This window comes from Oryzias melastigma, linkage group LG13 (assembly GCF_002922805.2).
Source record: "Oryzias melastigma strain HK-1 linkage group LG13, ASM292280v2, whole genome shotgun sequence".
In the NCBI taxonomy this organism is placed as follows: Eukaryota; Metazoa; Chordata; class Actinopteri; order Beloniformes; family Adrianichthyidae; genus Oryzias; species Oryzias melastigma.
The window spans coordinates 4,574,656-4,593,993 of record NC_050524.1 but is presented as its reverse complement, the minus strand read 5'-3'; the positions used below and the strand labels follow the sequence as shown (position 1 = coordinate 4,593,993).

Sequence of the window (19,338 nt, the reverse complement as noted above, 5' to 3'; positions counted from 1 at the left end):
ATATTAGAATTAAATTCAATAGTTTCTGGGTCATATGATTATTTACTCAAAATCAATGTTGGATCATAAAACTCATCTCTCTACATGACATACGACTCTTGATTTTAAAATGTTAAACTATTAGTATTTTTTATTCATTTTTTATAAGTAAATATTTGCATTTTAGCTCAATAGCTTCTAGTTCATGTGATCAATTGACACAAAATCAATGTTGGATCATAACACTCATCTCTCTACATGAAATACGACTCTGGATTTTAAATGTTAAAACTATTCAAAATATAAATGGATATTTGTATGAAATTATTAGCATTTTAGCATTTTTGTTTACCAACTTCACTGAAAACTTTAACTGATCTTTTTACTTATTTCTTATTGAACTCATCGATAAGTCCAATCTAGTGGTTTCACAACAGCTCTCCCAGACCTGGTTCTCGGGTGGATGTCAGTTCAGATGAGTCCTGGATCAGAGACTCTGGAACCAATTCCTCTCTGTTGAGGTGAAGTCATCATGGTAACCAGATGAGGACGGTCCTTCAACCACGTATGAGCGTGGAGTTGTGTGGCTGCTGACAACAGCTCCGCTTGATCCAAGATCTGGTATCCATACTTCTTGTCCTGGAATGAGTTGATGGAGATCCCGTGCTCGATGACGCTGGTTGTACTGCTGTGCATCTTTCATCCTCCTCCTTTCTTCCTTTTGGGAAACAGCTTCCATGTTTGGAAGAGCCGGTTTTAGTAGGGCTGGAAATGTCGGCACCGTGGTGGGAAGCCTCCTCCCCATGAGAAGCTGAGCAGTCTGGATCCATTCTGCAGTGGAGTAGATCTGTATGTAAGCAGAGAGATAGGGATCAGCAGCTTTCTTCAGGAGATCTTTAAGGTCTGGACTGCTCGTTCAGCTTCACCGTTACTTTGTGGATGTTATGGGCTGCTGGTGATGTGATGAAATCCCAAGACTGTGCAAACTCTGCAAAAATTGATTTTGAGACAATGTGTGGGGTCAGAGTTGAGCTGACCTCTAGTATTTCTGAAATAACTTGTATCCAGATGCATCCAGAAACCAGAACACTTGAGGCATGTCTAATGTGGGCAAAGGTATCAAAGGTTTGTGTCCTTCTACTCCATTTATCTTTAAGATTTTTGGATATAGCTTTGACTATTTTTCTTACTTTAATGTAATCTGCTAAAACTTGTATTAATGAAAGTGTTGCACAACTAGATGAAGAATTCTGAGCACATATTGCTTTCTCCCAGAAAGTCTCTGAAAGGCTCATCTGCAGTTCTGACTCCAACTCTGTTCTGATGTGATTTAAACGGATTTGCTTTTTGGAGATAATACCATAGAAGTAGCAGATATGGACCCTTGACAGGATATTAGCCTTTATCACAGGGTCAACCCCATGTGGGGCTGGTATTTGTGGGAAAGAAGCTGTGAGCATTTTTACAAAATGACTGAGTTGAAAGAAGTGGAAGAAATCCGTTTAGTGGAGATTTCATTTAGGAATTCATTCATTGAAGCTGGTAAAAATGGTATTAATATATAAGTCTTCCACACTAGGGCTGAAAATTGTGGGTCCATCATTGCTGGGGTGAATAAGTGGTTATTGCAGATCGGTGTCGGTAAAGGGGGGGCATGCCACCCAAAATATCGTCTTATTTGTCTCCAAATGTAAAATGTTCCAACAACTACTGGGTTAGAGGAAGTAGTTATCTGAAGTGTTCTTTATGCTAATGCACATAGTGATGAGGAACAAAGGCTGCTTCACTAAACCACCAAAGTAATATTTGATGCATATTAGATGCCCAGTAGAACCCCATCAGATTGGGTAACTCCAATCCTCCAGACACTCATACTCTAACTTCAGTCTTCTTATGTTTCAGGACGAGTGTCTTCCCTTAATACATCCTGAAATAATAAGGGGCAGGACAGAATCTAATCAGGATTTTTACAAGTCTTTGAACATCTACTGAGAGAAGTGATATTGGTATATAAGAAGCACAGCTCAGTGGATCTTTATCCTTTTTAAGAATTAGGGAAATTGAAGTTTGCATGAGGATAGGCAGCAGGTTGTCTTGTTCAAGCGAGTAGTTGAAAACTTCTGGTATCAATGGTGATAATCGGCCAAAGTTTTTTTTTTTTTTGTCAAATTCAACTAGGCAGCGGTCAGGGCCTGGAGATTCACAACTATCCTTTGATTGTAATACTTCTTTAATTTCTGAAAGTGTAATGAAAAGATCTCATTTTAGATTGTGTTGAGATGACACCTTAAAGTCCCTCTACAACATTTTTTTTAATTTTCTTTAAAGGTTCCCAGTGGGGTTTTAATTAGGACTGTGAAGTTTTTAACAAAAATTCCACATCGTAAATGTCTTAAAAGCCATTTTTCCTGTTAATCTGAAGCATCCTTTTCCGAAAATTCCTCTGTGTGGGCGTGGCTTCTGGTGCTGAGTTGCGTAACATCCAAAGTGAATCTGGCTTCCCTTTGGATGCTAAAAGACCCAAATGTGATCTGAAGCTCCAAGAACATCAGTTACATCATGAACACTATTGCTTGGTAAGTAAAACACTGAACAACTCCTATGAAGGATTTACAGAAACCGAGATTGACCTAAAACTCTTCAAAGAACACTTTCAATTCCCTCATTTAAGGACTGACTGCAGACTCTGTTGGAATGTGAAGTTTATGACTTTACCACACCTGCAACCATGAAGAAAACTCAGCTTAGGACGAACTGAGATGAATGTTTTATTTGAATTACCCTTTAAATAACAATTTTTAACATCTATTATTATATTTGTTATGTTGAAAGTGAATAAACTGACATGAAAATGACTTAACTTTATTCACAGATTTGGACAGGAAAGATGAATTCTGACATTATAATCTTTGTTCTTCATGAATATTTTAATTGTATATTTATGTGTTTTGATGTGGTCATAACAGCCAATTTGATTTATCCAGACCAGTGACTTGAACAGTTTGATGTCATTATTTTCTTTAGATTACAGTTTTTCTCTTAAACTGTTTTGAGGTATTACTTTGCTTATCTATCAACTATCACAGATCTTCATACACAGACCCACAATATTGAATTTACCTGTTCTTTTTGCATATATTTTTATGCTGCTCTCTTAATAAATATCAAAAAGACAGCCGTTGTTCATCTGGTTTGATCTTTATGATTGGGTCCCTTCAGAAGAGAATTTACTTCCTGAAGTGTTGAGATTGATATTTAATATTCCTCTTTTAATCAATTTTAAGATAAAAACGTTAAAATGTTTATCACTGAGTAATTTGTCCTTCCAATAATGAAGGTGGTGCTCCTTACGAGTCAAGTTCTTCATCACATTAGACTCATTCTATTCTACATTTCCAATTATCTCAATGCTGAGATCTCCTCCATTTCTGAACTTCTGACTCGTTATGTTGGAATAAAGCTGTGAGCTGATCTCTGATGTCATGTCTGTATTTCTTTTCTCCTCATTGTTTGATTTGTGTCTGTTGTTTTTGATCTGCTTCATGTTTCCTGAATCGTAGAAACAGGAAGTTCGTTGTTTGTTTGTCAAAGTGAGTGAATGAGTGAAATGTTGCTCCATCATGGAGTGTTTGCTGCTGCAGCTCCATGTCTCCATCTAGTGGAGGGAGAGCAGAAGTGCAGCAGCTGATGTTCAGCAGCTTCCTCTGTCCCACACTGCTGTCTGACTGCATTCACCTGAACCTCAGAGGAAACCATAGACAGTCTAATAATACTGGACTTCTCGAGCCACAAGAGGGACAGAGGGAACAGCAAAGGACATTTTATCAGCGGAGTGCTTCATATGGTGAGGGCTGTTCCGTCGACGGAAGGGGCGGCCGTGGAAGTGGTAGGGCGGTCGACTCCTGATCAGAAGTGAGCAGGTTCGACTCCCGACTTGCCCGCTCATGTGTCGAAGTGTCCTTGGGCAAGACACTGAACCCCGAATTGCCTCTGGTGGGAGGTTGGCGCCAGTGTTCGGCAGCGGCGCCACCACCAGTGTGTGAATGGGTGTGTGAATGGGTGAATGTGTCTGTGACTGTGAAGCCCTTTGGGCCCTCGAAGGAGGGTAGAAAGCGCTATACAAGTATACGCCATTTACCATTTACAAGGTCCCCCATCGGAAATGCATTACCTCCACTCCTCCTGAAAGTAGGCCGCCGCTTTCACCGTCACTTCCTGAAACGGCTATCGCCATATTGCAAACGTCTGCAACCCATCTTCAGCGATTGGTCTGAGTCTCTGTGAGTCATAGCTGAGTCATGGAATCTACAGGAAGTACTGTCGCCAATCTGGAGTGAGTTTATTGCAACCGTCCGCCTCTTTCCACGCCTCGACCACGAGACCGCGGATGTAAACAGCTTCTATTGTAATAACGCAGGAGAATTGTACAAGTCATTGTTGAAGCCTTTGAGGGAGAATCATTCCAACATTGATGTTGATGATGATGACATCCGAAGCTTCACTGTCTGGCTGTACCACGTGACTGATTCATGAAGTGGTTCAGATTAGGAATCCTTCAGGCTCCTGTCAGTGAGACACAGTAGATTTAGGGGAAACTGATGTTTAAATTAAAAAAAAAAACTCTCATAAACAATGTTCTATTTCATCCCTCCTGACCGCCAGAGGCGGTGCTTCAAGCACTGGATGATCCTTCATGCGCATGCGTAGTTCGAGAATTAATGACAACAAAGTCACCTGTGACCTCTTGGTGACCCCACGTGAGGGTGTAAAGTCACGTGGCACCAAGAGCTCAGCCCCAACTTCTTCTCGCTCGTTTGCGTAATAGTTCCCGTGTTTGTCTCCCCTACGTGGTGAGTTACATGTTCTTCCTGCTGCCTGTAGCCCGTGACGTTCGCGTCGGAGTTGTGAGTGCGTCTCACCCTCCAAAGGCTGCGCAGGTTGTTTCATTGCGGCGCGCGGCTGCCGCTGCTTTGCCTTTTTGGCGTCTCTTTTTCTTTTTCTTACAGAGGTGCGTGCTTGACCGGGTGTTCCTGCTTCCCCGGCTGCCGTGGTAGCGGGGCTCCCGCCCGTTCGCAGCTCTGCCGGTGACCGCCCGGTGGCGTTCTCTGCCCGTGAGTTGGTCGCTCCGCCATGCCCTGCCTTCCGCTGGTATGTAGCCTCCTCGGTCGGCTTCGGTGTTCCGGATTTCCTCGGCAGCCCGGTGGCGTTTTTCTGCACGTGGGCTGGCTGTTGTTCCTGCTGCGCGTGGACGCGCCTACTCCTTCCATCTCAACTCGGTGACGTTCCCGGTCGTGAGTTTGCTGGTTATTGTCTGCACTGAACCTTGGCTGTTTCCACCTGTAGTGCTCACCTGCTGAACACAGATCAGTCATGTTGCCGTCTTTTTGCTGCGGGGACTGCCATGCCCCCATGCCGCATGGTGACGGACATGACCTGTGCCCCGCTTGCTGGGGAGTCGACCACCTTCGTGCGGGTCTGACGGCTGACGCATGCCCTGACTGCTGCGTTCTACCTCTTGCCGTGAGGGCTGATCGCCTGGAGGCCGTGGAGGGGGCTTTGAGGGACTCGTCTCCTGGATCTGCCGAGTTACCTCCCGTGCGGCTACAGTCTCGGAAGCGCTCTTCCTCGACACCGCTACCTGCCATGGAGCCTCGCACCCGTTCGGGGGAGAATATGGCCACTCCCTCACGGTTGAGGAGCTTTCATCCGACTTGGCCCAGATGGAGTCTCTCCTGCTGGCTCTTCAGGGTGTTCGGAACCGTGCCGGGCCCTCTGCTGTGCCCACTCCCGCGTAGCCCGAGGCTGCTGTCCTGTCGGTGGTTGCTTCGGATACCCTGTTTCGAGGACGCATTCGATGCTACCAGCCTTGGAGCTTCAAACTCCGGATCCCACGCGTCCGCTGAGTCGCGTGGAGGAGATGACGCGACCGCGGCTTCCGCTGTGCGCGCGGCGTTGGCCCGTCTCCGGCTGGATGCTCCCCCTCCTCAGCCGGGACCCTCCAGCGCTTTTATCCGTCGGCAGGGTGGTTTCTCCTCCGTCACTGTGCCCCCGTCGGAGGGATATATCCGCGAATTACGCGCCTGCTGGACCGACACGAAGGCGTTCTCGCGTTTAACGTCCGATGGCCGTGCTCTGGTGGCAATGCATGAGGCCCCACGTTACGGCCTGGGTCGGATGCCTTCCGTGGAACCTGCGGTGGCTCCCCTCATTGTAGCGCCTGGTGAGGCTTTGCGGCCCGAAGTGCGGTGCCCGCGCCCTCAGTGCCGCGTCACTGACGACCTACTCTACCGGGCCTATGATGCTGGTGCCCGGATGGGTCGACTGGGAAATTCGCTGTCTCCCTGCTGTTAGGTCTGGGCGCCTCCTTGGATGCTGTGCCCGTTGACGCTCCCACCCTAGGTTTCCTGGATGCGTCTCTGCAGGCGTTTGCCCTTGTGTCCCGCGAGCTGGGACGGCTGCTTTCCACTTACCTGCCGGCGGGTTCTACGAGGTGTCCCGGTGGTTCCCGGAGACTTATTTTGGCGCTGCCGCCCTGGAGGCGCTCGAGCGGGCGGCCCTGGCCTCCCAGACACGGAGCCAGTTGGCGGGTCTCCATCGGCGCACTGGTTCACGGGGTTCTTCTTCGACCACTCCCCTTGGTCATGGTCTGCGTTTTGCTGCGGTGACCCCTACGTTTACGGAGCCTCGCCGCCCGGCGGCGGCTCCTGCTGCCCCCCACTGCGACCGACCTCGGAACCGTTCTTCTGCTCCCTCGTCGCTCCGACGTCGCCCCTCCCGGCCCTCCAGAGGGCGTGGGGAGCGGAGGTGACATGGGTGGTCGGACGGTGGGCACCTTTGCCCCGGAGCAGCTCGACTATTGGGCTGCGCACTGCAGGGACGCCTGGGTGCTTTCTACTCTTCTCTGGGGTTACCGGCTTCAGTTTCGCCGCCGCCCACCCTCCTCAGGCCCCGTGGGAGACGCATATATCTGTCCCAGCCGAGGTCGATGCTCTGCGCCTGGAGGTTTCTGCTCTCCTAACCGGAGGCGCTATTGTTCCCGTAGACCCCCGGCTGGATCCGGGGGGATTTTATTCCCGTTATTTTCTTGTCCCAGAGACGACGGGCGATCTGCGTCCCGTGCTCGACCACCGAGCTTTACACGTTTTCTGAAACGCGTCCCGTTCCGGATGCTGAGGCTCACGGAGATGCTGCAGGCGATTGCCCCGGGCGATTGGTTTGCTTCCATTGACCTCAGCGAGGCCTACTTTCATGTCCCCGTTGCGCGTCCCCATTGGAGGTTCCTGCGCCTTGTCTTCGAGGGCCGCCATTACCGGTTCAGGGTTCTTCCCTTTGGTCTGTCCCTGTCACCTTGCGTGTTTTACTGCGTGGTCGCCGCTGCCCTGTCCCCCCTGCAGGCTCAGGGGTTGAGGGTTCTTCCTTATCTGGACGACTGGCTGGTATGCGCCCCCTCTCGTGCAGAGGTTATTCAAGACGTTCGACGTGTACTGGAACCACGTGGGACGCCTGGGCTTCCGCGTCAACCTCGCGAAAGAGCAACCTGGTTCCGACACGGACCACGGTTTTTCTCGGCGTGTCTCTGGACTCTGTGGCCATGACGGCGTGCCCCTCCCCTCGGCGGATAGACGGTGTCCTTGCCTTGCTCGGGTGACTGCGCAGCTGCCGATGTTTGTCCCTCCTCCTACACCTCAGGCTTCTGGAGATGTTGACGGCGGCGTCTACAGTGGTTCCTCTAGGTATGCTCACGCTTCAGCCTTAACAGATGTGGTTGGCTGGGCTGCGCCTGGATCCCGCACGGCCGGCACACCGGCGTCGCGTGCTGGTTATTCCACCCCATGTTCTGCGCGCTCTGTCCCCTTGGGTAGACAGATCCTGGATGGCCAGATGATGTGGGGTCTCTGGTCTCCACTTCAACGCCAGGAGCACTTCACTGTGCTGGAGCTGACTGCCGTCCCCTTGGGGCTGCGGCGCTTTCTGCCATTGCTACACGGCCGCCATGTTCTCGTGCGCTCCGACAACGTCTCTGTGGTCTCCCTTGAATCAACCACCTGGGAGGGACCCGGTCGGCTCGTCTCTTGCGGGTGGCGACTCGCCTCCTCACTTGGACCGCCCCTCACCTCGCCAGCCTCAGGGCCGCCTATGTTCCGGGGTCTGTGAATCAGGTGGCCGATCTCTTGTCCCGCCGCGGGCTTCCACCGGGCGTGTGGTTCTCCCTCGCGGACAACTCTGGGTCCCTGGTTCAGGATGTGTTGGCCCACGACTGGCCGTACGTCCTGCTGTACGCTTTTCCTCCGCTCCCCCTGATTTATCCCACCCTCCTGCGGGTTCTCCGGATGGGTCACCAGGTCCTGTTGGTGGCTCCCTTCTAGCCGGCGCGGTTCTGGTTCCCGTTGCTGCACAGGCTCTGTTACTCCTCGCCGGTTCGCCTCCCCGACAGGCGGGATCTGCTGTCTCAGCTGGGGGGTCAGGTGCTCCATCCCAACCCCAGTCGCCTCCAGCTGCACGCCTGGCTGTTGCAGGGTCCGAGGTGGCCCCCGCTACCTTGGATGCTGCGGTGCAGCACACTGTGCTGAATGCCCGGGCCCCTTCGACTAGGCGCCTTTACGCGGATCGATGACGTCTTTTCGATGGTTGGTATCGCCGGATGGGTCTGCCGGCGGAGTCCTGTGAGGTCCCCTCTAATTTACGCCTCCTTCAGGACTTGCTCGACCGAGATCTCTCGCCCTCCACCCTGCGGGTGTACGTGGCCGCCATGTCCTGTCGACATGTCGGAGTGGATGGCGTCGCGGTCGGTCGTTGCCGCCTGGTCTCCCAGTTCCTTCGAGGTGCTCGTCGGCTGCGTCCCCCCCCGTCGCTTGGTGGCTCCTCTGTGGGACCTATCTCTTGTCCCGGCTGCGCTCCGCTTGCCGCCTTTTGAGCCTCTTCCTTCAGTTGACCTAAAGTGGCTCTCTTTTAAAACGGATTTCCTGCTGGCTATGGCCTCTGCCAAACGTGTTGGCGAGCTCCATGCGCTGTCTGTCAGTCCTACTTGTCTGCGGTGGTCCCCGGATGGCTCAGGGGTCTCTCTTTGGCATGACGCGTCGTTTGTACCCAAGGTGGCTGCGTCGCCTTTCTGCCACCAGCCACTGCGCCTTGCCCGTTTTGACACCGGTGGCTCAGAGGAGTGTCTGTGCCCGGTTCGTGCCCTGCTGCGGTACGTGGAGATGACAGCGGGGTTTCGCTCCACAGATCGTCTAATTGTTTGATTCTCTGGCCCTCGCAAGGGGCGGGCACTGTCCAAGCAGCGTTTGGCCCACTGAGTTGTGGGTACCATTCGACTGGCGTGTGCCATGCATGACCGCCCTGTACCAACCGGCGTGTCATGTCACTCTACCAGGGCTGTCTCCATTTCCTGGGCTGCTGCCCATGGGGTACCGTTGGAGTCCATCTGCGAGGCCGCCTCCTGGTCCTCCCTGGACACCTTCACGCGGTTCTACAGGGTCAATGTGCCTGACCGCGACCCGATGGATGGCGTCTTGCGGCTGTCGAGTACGCCACCGTGAGGTGAGGCGAGGTTGAATCTTCTGGACCCTCGGGACTTTGTTGCCATTGGTCATCCAGTGCTTGAAGCACCGCCTCTGGCGGTCAGGAGGGATGAAATAGAACGAAAGTTACGTCTGTAACTACGGTTCTATGAATCCCGGATGACCGCCAGAGCTCCTGGTCCCTCGGGCTCCTTGTGTTCTCGCGAGAAGTGTTGGGACTGAGCTCTTGGTGCCACGTGACTTTATACCCTCACGTGGGGTCACCAAGAGGTCACAGGTGACTTTGTTGTCATTAATTCTCGAACTACCCATGCGCATGAAGGACCATCCAGTGCTTGAAGCACCGCCTCTGGCGGTCATCCGGGATTCATAGAACCGTAGTTACAGACGTAACTTTCGATCTCTTGCTGTGTTACAAAAGTGCGATCATCATCCACAGTGGTCCTTAATTCATCGCTGGAGTTACATTCTAAAAATTGTCTTATGGGTGTAAAGCCCCAGTCAAATTTAGTGATAAGACGTTCTGTATTGAAGCTTCATGGCAGGTGCCGGAGCAGAGGAGGGAGGAGGAGCTTCTCGGTACGCAGAGGCTCCTCGCGAGTTTTGACGCCGTCATGAATCCCACAGGCTCCATTCATAATGCGGGTGTTTGATGGAGAGTTACGATTGGTGAGTTTAGAGATAGTTCGGACTGAGGTAGAGATAGTTTGGAGAAAGTCTGGAGATTTAGAGAAAGAATAATAATATTACAATTAATAATAATAAAACAAATATTCTGTACCTTCAAACCTTGATTTGATCTCAGTGTTATTAAAGTAGAATAATTGTCCAAACTCTTCACACTGAGACACTTCATTGTCACACATATATGCTTTTATTAAAAAAAAAAAGTTTTATTTTTTACATTTTATTTTTCATTGAAGCACCCTTTCACTGGTGAAAGGGTGAATTACTGGTTTAGAATTACTGGTTTAGAACCAGCACCCCTTAAATCTAAATCCATCCATAATCTTACCTCACTTTAAATGATCATTTTTATCATTTATTTTCCTTTCAGTTTGAGAATCTTTTTTTATTTGTTTGTATCAATACATAAGCAAACACAGAGAAAGTTTACAGCAATGCATGTTTTGTAAACTTTATTTTGTTGACATGTTTATTTATGGTCTTTTTTCTAAATGCCACATCAAATTCTGCAGTTATTTTTTGTGTCCATTAAATGTTCTCAAAGAGCAAATGAAGCTTCATGAAGCATTGCTCTGCAGTGAACCAATTGAGAGAAAGGCTTCGGAGCTTCAAGAAAGTTTCATCTGCCCATCACTGGACTTTGGCCTTCTTTCAACCCACTGGTACTTCCTCTCTGGAACATGGAAGTAGGGGGTTTGCTCAGTTCAGTTGTCGGGCTGAATAGCGAGACGTTCCGGCAGCGATTGGAGCAGAGATATAAAGGAGGACAGACAGGTGCAGGTGATCAACCTGATGAGCTGCAGCAGCTGCCATGACACTTTCAATGCCACCAGACTCTTTGTTTTTGAGTCTTTTTATCTGTTAATTCTTTACAAATGTTCAAACTCACTATTTCAATTCTTTGTTCATTTAATGACCATTGAAGCAGAAAAACAGAAGTCTCTGGTTCCTGAGGTTCTGGTCTATGGTGGTTACAGCTGCTTTAACAGTCCGACAGAACATTTTCAAACACACACTCATTTCTACACACAACCTGGAAGGAGATTTGAACAAGCAGACAGCAGATGTGTGACATGGTGAGAGTTCAGCTGCAGTCTTTGTTGTTGACTTTACCTGTGATTTTACTCACATTCTTCTGTTATTTTACTCTCTTCTGTTTCTCACCTACAAAGTCCCAACTTGTAGTAACTTGATTAATAGCTCAGTGATGTTATTTCCTGTAAAGCAGAGAGACTCTTTCAGGTGTCTGATTACAGGAGAAGGCTAAAACAAACATGCATAGAGGGGGCGGAGCTCTGCTCAGGTGTTCCTGAATCAGGAAATGAGAAAGTTGAAATAAGGAAGTAGATCTAGGGTGTAGCAGTCTGGACTTTCACCCCTTAATAATAAATGAAACCAAGTCTTTTTCCTGAAATCAGCCTGAAACAGGAAAGAGGCGGAGCTTAAAGAACCGTCTCTGCTGGTCTTCCAGGATTCAGAGAACTGTAGTTACATGAGGAACTTTCGTTTTTCTCCATGACGGAGCAGAAGGAGATGAGGCTCCAACTTTCTTCATGGTGAGTCTTTGTGTTTTCTGTCGTCTTCTCCTTCATGATGAGGAAGAAGAGCAGCAGAGGAAGAACTCAGTCTGAACTTGTTCTTCTGTTCAAAAATAAAAGTTCTTCAAAAAACATCAGCTAAAGGTCATTGGAGGTCACCTGAAAGAGAAATGAGATTAAGTTAGTGGGGGGTATATGTGCATGTGTACGTATATGTGCGTGTGTGTGGGGAGGGGTCAACTAGCAGAGAGGAGGGGTGGTTTTGAATAGAGGAAGTGTAGCGCTGAACACAGACAGAAGCTCATTGGCTGATTCTCTGTGACATCACATCAATCATGTTCCTCTGTTTGGAGGTTCTTCTAAGTTCTGCTCTCAGCAGCTTCAACAGTGATGCAGAACTCTCTTCAACCAATCACTGAATCAGAGTCCAGAACTGCTGGTTTCTACATCTCAGTCAGAGGAAGAATGAGAGGAAACACAAGAGAAGAGCCCATCAGTGGAGGAGCAGCTGATCTGTTAGTGAAGGAGGATCAGAGCTGATGATGATGAGGGTTTCCTCTGCAGATGAAGGCTGGAAGAAGGTGTGTGTGAGCTGATCCAGTGGATCCAGTCAATCCAGCAGCATGGATCAGTGTGAGGACACACAGGAGGGAGCCCCTCCCTCTAAAAGCACTCTGTGTGGGGAAGATGAGAGCCAGAGCAAAGCTCAGAGGTGAGATGAACATCTCTAACTGTCCAGGACTCTTCTCCATGTCAGAGCTCAGCACTCACACCAGCAACCTTCAGTCTTCACAGGAACCAACCTGGACCTGGATCTGGATCCAGCTGTGTGTCCTACAGGAGTGACAGATCAAAGGGTTTACCTCCTCTCTTCAAAGACATTAGTTCAGGAGGGGAACAGTAAGTGTTTGTCAAAAAACATGTTATGAATTTAACTGAAATAAACTTATGCAGGGTCACACAGCGGATTTTAACAGACTGTCTCAATGCAGATGAGTTTGTTCATGATCTGAGTTCAATAGTTTAAACATGGAAGATAATCTGATGAACCTCCATAACAAAATAGTTTTGTTTTTAATAAAACAAATGTTTTCCCATCAGGTTCCAACAGAGATCTGGATCTGGATTCAGCTCTGTGTCCAAAAGGAGTGACAGATCAAAGAATTTACCTCCTGACTTCAAAGCCATCATTTCAGCAGTGGAACAGTAAGTGTTCGTCAGAGTTAAAGGAGTCTGGATAATAGTTCAGATGATCAATAGTTTTCAGATGAATGACTTGAGTTCTGGTTCAGTTCTTGATCTCTATGATCAGACTATCTTGGATCATCGTGTGTGATCAGATCTTTTCAGTTGATCTTCTGAGATCAGAGATGTTGGAGAAACTTTAAACAGAAATGAATCTATCTCCATGGATGCAGAGAAGGCATTTGATAGGGTTGAATGGGAATATCTCTTTGAAACCCTGCGCAGATTTGGGTTTGGCAGCTCCTTTCTGTCCTGGATCAAGCTTTTATATGCGTGCCCCTCCGCCATGGTGCTTACTAATAATACTTATTCAAAACTATTCAGACTGCATCGCGGTACGCGACAGGGATGCCCACTTAGCCCGCTTTTGTTTGTTCTTGCTATTGAACCATTAGCAATAGCAGCTAGAAACAACACTTCCATTCATGGTATCTCAAGATGGGGTATGGAACATAAACTAGCCCTGTATGCAGACGATCTTTTGCTTTTCATATCCAGAGCCGAAGAAACTATCCCTCATATTCTTACTCTCCTGACTAAATTCAGGAGCATGTCAGGATACAAACTTAATCTACACAAAAGTGAGCTGATGCCTCTTAATTTATCTAAGTCTGCCCTGGAAAAAATTGATTCTCCTTTCAAAATCGCTCAACACAGTTTTGTTTATCTAGGCATAACTGTAACAAGAGAATTTTGTAAACTTTTTAGGGAAAACCTTAACAAACTAAAGATGTCCATACAACAAGATTTATCTAAGTGGTCTCCTCTCTACCTTTCAATGGTAGGGAGGGTAAACGTAATTAAAATGTCTATTCTGCCGAAATGTTTGTATCTATTTCAAAGCTTGCCTGTCTACATTCCCAATAAATTTTTTAAAGAATTAGACTCTATCATTTTATCGTTTATATGGAAGGGTAAAAAACCACGTCTTCGCAAGGAACACCTACAGAAAGCAAAACGTGAGGGTGGGCTCTCACTTCCAAACTTTCGGTATTATCATTGGGCTGCAAATTTGTGCTGTGTGTCTTTTTGGGCATATTATTCAACCAAGGTTGGCCCTCCTTGGGTAGAGATGGAAAAACTTTCTTTTGGGTCCCTGTCGCTGCCATCTTTAATTGGTGCACAACTCCCATTATCTAAACCTCTTGTAATTGATAACCCGGTGGTACGTGAGTCAGTCAAAATATGCCACCAATTCAGAAAACATTTTGGATATTTAGGATTAAGTTTATTCTCTCCGGTAGCATCAAACTACTTCTTTGCACCCTCAATATTGGACGCTACATTTCAGGAATGGCTTAATGGGGGTATCACAACTTTTAACCAACTATTTTTTAAAAATCAATTTGTATCTTTTCAACAATTATCTAACAGCTATAGTTTGCCAGCCACACATTTCTTCCGTTACCTTCAGGTTCGTCATTTTATTGCTACGTCCATTTTAGGTTTTCCAAACAAACCATCTAAGAATGTAATGGATGATATTGTTTGTTTCAATCCCACTCAGGGTAAGTCAATTACTAAAATGCTTAAATCAGTTTTCTGTCTGCCCCCTTCTATGCAAAATATTAAGCTAGCTTGGGAGCAAGATCTTGAAATCTCCATTAGTGACGCAGTCTGGGATAACATTCTATTAAAAATTAATTATTCTTCGATGTGTGCAAGACACTGCCTCATACAGTTCAAAATAGTTCACCGCGCTCATCTTTCTAAAGCTAAACTGTCAAAAATGTTTCCACAAACTGACCCTACGTGTGATAGGTGTAAACAAGCGGACGCAACTCTGATTCATATGTTTTGGTCATGCCCCCGTATACAGTGTTTCTGGGAAGGTATTTGTCAAGCCTACACTTCTATTTTTGGATTTAACGTTTCACCATGCCCACTGATGTTACTTTTTGGGATTTGTGACGATAGGCTATCTCTACCCTCTGGAGGTCACAAGATTATTGCTTTCTCCTCACTATTAGCACGGCGTTTAATCCTGCTTAAATGGAAAGACACTGAACCACCAAATGTGTCGCATTGGGTTAAAGATGTTTTGTTTCATCTTGAGCTCGAGAAAATGAGATACACTCTGAAGGGCTCGGAACATAAATTTTATAATGTGTGGAATCACTTCTTGAACTTTGTCAATAATCCATCTACAAAGATAACAGAATGAATATGCTTTTCTTTTAATCCTTTTGATCCATTTATTCCTTTTTCCTATTCATCAGGTAGTTGTTTGTTTGTGTACTTTTTTTCCATCATTATAATTATTATAATTTATTTTTATTTATTTAATCCCTCCATCATTTTAGGGAATTCAATGCTATATCCTGTCTCAAAGGATTTTCCAATTTAATTTAAATGTTGTGGTATATGTTTGTCTATGTGTAGGTGTATGTATATATTTATATATATATATGTATGTATGGGTGCAGATATATACGTGTACATATGTATATGGGTGTGCAAGTATTTGGCTATGCGTATTTATAAATATTACATATATACTCCGTTAATATAGTACAACCGCACTGTAATTGTTGACAGCGGGGGTGGGGGGGTGGTGGTTGTTATTTATTTATTTATTTGTTTGTTTGTCTCTATGTTGAAATAATGTTGAAAAAACTAAATGCATATATTTAAACACTAGAAATGAATCTTTCTACATTTCCTGATCTGGACAAATGTTTGGATCAGAAAAGAAAATGTTTTGTCAAATATGTTAATGATAATTTTTTTATTTTCTTAATTCTTAATGACAATCATCCACTACATCTCTGAGTCCTCTATTTAGGTCCACAAAAACCAGAGCTAATATTTAATGATCATTTAACAATAAAGGAATTTACCCCCTTCTAATCAATAAAGTAATCAATTAATCAGTCTCTCAACTTTAGGTCATTCGTACCCTTTGAATTGACTTTGCCACAAAGAAGAAAAATGATATCTAAACAACGACGTCCTTTTGGATATTTATTGAATAACATGAGGTTAAACAAGCAGAAATAATGGACGTAAAAGCATGGAAAGCAATCAACATATGTGGAACATAGAATATAGCTTTAACTAATAACTAGAATATATAAATGAGAAGAAAAGACACACAATATTGAGGTGGAAAAGCTAAATGTGTGGATGCATTAAGTGTGTGTTGTGCATAAAAAGGGTGATGTTACTGATCTGAGAATAAGCTATTCTTAAAAGGAGGAATTCAAAACGGGGCAAAGATGTTACTCTTGCAAAAATAGTTAATCTTTGTTCTAACCACCAGCAGTTGACTGTATGAGCGAAGTTCGACTTCTCACCAGCGGTCTGGAGATCTGGGTCTGCTCTGCCAGGAAGGGTGGTTGATCCCGTTCCTGGCTTGATGCTTCAGGACAGCCGTGGAGATCTGCAGCCAGGCGTAGAAGGAAAGGGAACCTGCGGTTCTGCTGGTTCTGCTCCGTTCAGTCACTTAGCTTCTGGGGTGGTCGAACGATTTCTCTATTCCGTTTTGTGACCAAAAAGTATAAGTCGCAAAGCTGGCCGGACAATGAAACTTATCGACTGGTCTAGCATTAAAAATCAGTTTCAAAATAAAAGCATCAAAAATTGTAAAATGTTGGAATCAGTCTATGAAATAAACGGGAGACAAAAAGGTTGAAAAGGAAGAAAGCGCGCGGGGAAAAAAACGTGATCTTAAGACTGGAAGAACTTAGATGTTTCTGTTCTGTTCCGGTTCTGGCTTCAGGCTTGTTAGGCCCTCTTGGCTTGTAAGGCCCTGCTCTGGCTTTTGAATGAGAGAGGCAGGGCCAGAATCGCCCAATCCGTGGGGATTTGAGGTGTTTTACGATTGGAGGTAATTTGCATGTCCCAATGAGCTCTGGATATGCAAATATCAGGGGTGTAACTTTATTCTGGTCTCTGGATGTTTTTATTCTTAATGCTAAATAACAACAAAAAGGGGTTTCTATCAAACAAAGTTTGGACAACCCTATATGTGTGTATGAATCCTGTATGTGGCAAAATAAAACACCTCCCAAAGTCAGTCCACATAAACACAGAAGATCAATTCTCCAAGCTTTGACGGTTTAGCTATGGTTATTTCATGGATTTTAACCTCAAAGTAGTTGTGAATCTTCTTCTGTTAGGAATAAAGGTTTGATAATGGGACATTTCTTTTGGAGCTGTGAAGAGATGTTTTACATGTTAGATTCAATTACCTAAAGTCCTGTCTTTTAAAACATGAAAAAGTGGCGAAGGGTCACGTGTTTCACACAAAGGACTTTGCTTGCAGACTCTACAGGGTCGACCTGCTGGAACCAAAAGATCCTTTGAGGGTGACAGGTCGAAACTAACCAGAGTTTGGAATGTGAAATAACCCGGGTTCTGGCTGGTTGATCAAGACTTTAATGACTTAACATCCGAGTGGGAAATAGAGGTTTTAGACAACTTTATTGCCCCTGTGCTGGGAGAGGAACTCTGTTATCTTGAGAAGATGCACTCCAAATAAAAGTTGGGTTACCAAATGGTCAACACAGGTTATCACAGTTGTTTCCAAGGGTGGAATGCCACATAAGCTGACCAGGCTGCACGGTGACGCAGTGGTTAGCGCTCTTGCCTCACAGCGAGAAGGCCCCGGTTCGAATCCCGGCTGGGACCTTTCTGTGTGGAGTTTGCATGTTCTCCCCGTGCATGCGTGGGTTTTCACCGGGGACTCCGGCTTCCTCCCACCGTCCAAAAACATGCTTCATAGGTTAATTGGTGACTCTAAATTGCCCCTAGGTGTGGATGTGAGAGTGGATGGATGTGTGATTGAGGCCCTGCGACAGACTGGTGACCTGTCCAGGGTGAACCCCGCCTTCGCCCATCACCCCCGCGACCCCGAAAGGGACAAAGCGGTCAGGAAAATGGATGGATGGATGGATGAACTTCAGTTAGATCCTAAATTGGAAACATAACACTGCGGTTGACAGGTTTCTCTCTCAATTTTTTTTATCTGGTAAGAACTAAGAGATCAAATGTTGCAAGAAATAACTTTGATAATTTGGACAGTCTGAGGGGAACTCTCTCTTTTTGGTGGATTTTTAAAATAAATCATCTAGCTCTGATGTTACGGTCAAGTTTGTGAAACCACAAGTCTGGTTGAATTCACGGCTATCTGTGACCATTTACTGCAGAACATATATCTTGTGAAACTTTCAGAGAGAAATGCTTTGAGTGTGTTACATTAACCTACTGCCTTCATAATGTCTGCAGCCTGAAAACTATGAAGTTTCTGGAAACTTATTCTGAAACAGAAGTAGTTATTGATTGAAATTCTTCAAGGTTCTGATATGAACCAAAGTTTCCACTTTGAAAAGTGCTGCTTGAGCTTTGCATCAAAGACAGTATAAACACTTAAATGACTTTCTATAGACATGGACAGTATGTTAATATGACCCCCTGGTTGGAAGTTAAATCTAAGAATTCAAGTGTAAAATGAAAATCAAATGATTCTGTATAACTTCAATTTTTACTTAAAAATAAATATGAATTTGTATATTTAAAATAATATAAACCAAAAGAATAGTAATTATGGATTAAAAGGAAACCACAAGGTTGCTGTAATAATGTTGACATTTTTTTAAGTTGAGTCTTTTTACTGTAAAGTTAATAGGAACTTGTAAATATTTACAAAATTATGTGTGTGTGTGTGTGTCTTGGAAAACTTTTCTGAAGCATATCTTACCTTAGTATGAAGGATGTCTGTGTGTCCAGCAAGCTGCTGGAATTTCTTTGTCTAAGTTTTGTGCTCAAAAACAACTGCTTATATGGCTTAGTTTAATCTTCCCGTGACACGCCGTCCCATCTCCTGTAGAGACTGACTTTCTTTTGGTTAGCAACGGCCTAGCAACAGATGACATCACTGCTACGTTATGCGTTATGCCCATGTATGGAATTCCTATGTGTTTTTAATAAAAGTGGTTGTATGGGTGCAGCCAGGCAGAGACCCGAATGGAGACGTCTCTGAATGATTGTCTTTAGCCGGATCTCTCCTGTTTGTACAAAGAGTGACTAAAATCAACACTGCCTGGTTTCTTTGGATTTACACAACATTTAAAGAAATCTTTTAAAGAGACAAAATTTTGACAGAACTGACTTTTTGTGTAAAATTCTAGCTGTGACTTTGTGAACTGATCTGACTCAAGTTAGTTTTATTTTAATTCTTCCTAGCACAGACAGAATGGATCTGATGGTTCTGATTCTCCACAGAGTGGACCAGCAGAGCTCAGAGACTCCCAGTGGTCCGTCTGTCCAGCAGCATCAAACACAGCTGGACTCCATATTTCTGGTCTGTACATGAACAACAACTGCTTTTCCATCATTCTGTCCACAGTCATCTCCATGCTGCACTT

At 45.6% G+C, this 19,338-nt stretch overlaps 1 long non-coding RNA gene across 1 annotated transcript; it reads left to right on the top strand.

Moving 5' to 3' along the window:
* The first annotated feature begins 12,517 nt into the window (after positions 1-12,517).
* Positions 12,518-19,255, top strand: LOC112149093. Its single transcript, XR_002919744.2, has 3 exons — positions 12,518-12,625; positions 12,827-12,931; positions 19,196-19,255. It is a non-coding gene; the product is annotated as an uncharacterized LOC112149093 (long non-coding RNA).
* The last annotated feature ends 83 nt before the right edge of the window (positions 19,256-19,338 follow it).